Source organism: Arachis duranensis, chromosome 7, assembly GCF_000817695.3.
Source record: "Arachis duranensis cultivar V14167 chromosome 7, aradu.V14167.gnm2.J7QH, whole genome shotgun sequence".
In the NCBI taxonomy this organism is placed as follows: Eukaryota; Viridiplantae; Streptophyta; class Magnoliopsida; order Fabales; family Fabaceae; genus Arachis; species Arachis duranensis.
In genome coordinates, this window is record NC_029778.3 from 25,371,741 (window position 1) to 25,374,104 (window position 2,364).

The following is a 2,364-nucleotide window of genomic DNA, read 5'->3' on the forward strand; positions in this document are numbered from 1 at the left end:
TGTGGCTTTTGGGACCAATTCCGATGTTTGTTTCATGCATTGTCCTAGTCTTCATTTTGTACTTCTTGGATTCTACCTTTGATTATGGATGGCAAGGGGGTGACAATAACGAGGTGCATAAGAACTACAATGTGTGTTGACATGGAAGTTGGTATGGGGGCCAATTGATATATGGAACCTTATGATCCCTAATTGGCCAATGCCGTATGAAATCTCTTGTGCATGCAATAGTTCTGCTTTTGGGTAATTTTTCCTTTTGCGTCAATAATTTCACTTCTTTAACAACACATAGGGCAAATTTCATGCACCAAAATAAAAACCATAAGTACTGGAAAACCGATGAACCAGAAGTAAAAGTAGTGCTCGTCATTGTCATTAATGCGTGATTCTCTCTCATATTTATTTTTGGTCCTATTTATGAAATAAATGGTGAGAGACCCCACTTTACTTTCTAAAGTGAAATTCAAACTTTAGAAAATCCAAATCCATGAATTATTATAGCTCAATTGGTATAGTTTCTCTATACTCATCTAAGAAGTTGTAGATTCGAGTTTTCTTAATTATCATTATATAAAAAAATTACATATATAAAAATTTTATATAAATAAGACAACATAAAAAAGAAAGACGAACAAATACGCTGGGAGGAAAATAAAAGAGAAAAGAGAGGAAATTAAAAGCAAAGAAAAAAACAACAAAGAGAAAGGAAGAAAAAAAGGAAAACAAAACACATAAAAAGAAGAAAAACAACTCAACAAAAAAAAAAAAAAGAAAAGGAGGAGGGAATGAAGAAGGGTTTTTTTTTTCTATTTAAATAAAATATTATGATTTATTGATTTAAATAAAGATACATGAATTTATTAATTTGTACATTTAATCTTATTTTCGTAGTCAAAAACTGCAAAAATGAGACTAAGTACATAAATTAAAAAAGTTTGAACACTTATTATTTCATTCCCACATTTCAAGTTTAAAATTTCGATTGAAAGTTGATTATTCTAACTTTGACACCATATTTGTCTGGAAAATCTTAGATCAATAATATTTGGCCTCAAATATGTGGGAATTACGAATTGTTTGGATGACATTTTTGTTAATTGATTGTTTGAGATTGATTTGACTGAGAAAATTTTGAATTGCCTTAATAGAAATATCAAAAGATGAGTACTCATGTGAAAATACCTCGATGTGAAACTAATCTAGCTAAGAACGATTGCATAATTTGATGTGTTTAATTAAACTAATTTTTTCTTGATAGTCACACTAATTAAATTGGTTTTTTATTGAATAAATTTTTCCTGAAAACAAAAATGTGATTTAGTTGTTGGCCATGCATTATATCCTTATTATGATTTATATTAAATATAATAATTGAGAAGTAAGTAAAATGAATATGTAATAATCTGCCTTAGTAAAAAGTGATATAATAGGTTTTAATATTAGTGATACTTTTAGTATAATGATAAATTAATACAAACCGATACGATAAAATCAAGAATAAATAAAAATATAATATATGAATTATATTATTTATATTAATAATTAATTTTTTTAAATTATATATTGTATCATTATTTTTATTAAAATGTTTTTTTAATTTAATAAAAATAAAAAATATTTTATTATTTAATTTTAAAAAAATTTAAATAATTTTTTATGATATAAAAAAATAAAGTTCATTTTTTCTAAGATTTTAGTATTATTCATCTTCTCTCTATTGATCTTAAATTAAAATTGGAGATGTGTATTTTAAAACAGTTAAAAAACAAAGAGAAAACAATTTTTGTACTAAAGATTATAAATTTTTTAAAATTCAGACCTCTGTTAAAAATTTTACAAAATTATTAAATTTGCAATGTGTGCATGTGTATAGGGTTGTGCCCACGCACAAAACAGAGACAAATTTTAACTTTGTGTGTGCGATAGAACTGTGCGTATGCACACGTTTTATTTTCTCTAAAAAATATTATTTTTTTGACTGTCTTTCCGATGAGCTTGTAAACCTTTTTAACCTTCGTATGGAGTTGAATAAATTTTAGTTATGAAATTGACTGAGTTGGCAATTATGACTAAATGTGATATGAAAAACTGTATTGGCAAGGATGTGGGCTTTGTCCCGCTTGCATGGTTGACATCCCAAGAGAAGGTGTACAAGGGACTCTCCCTGTGAGTATTGATTGGCAAGGATAGAAGCTTTGTCCCGCTTGCGTGATTATTATTGAGCACAATCTCGTGAGGGCGGTGATACATAACGCTCACTTGAGATATAGTATCTAAAGTTCAGTGGGGACGATGATACGTAACGCCCACTTAAACTATGAGTACGGCTCGGTGAGGATGGCGATACATAATGCTCACTTGAGA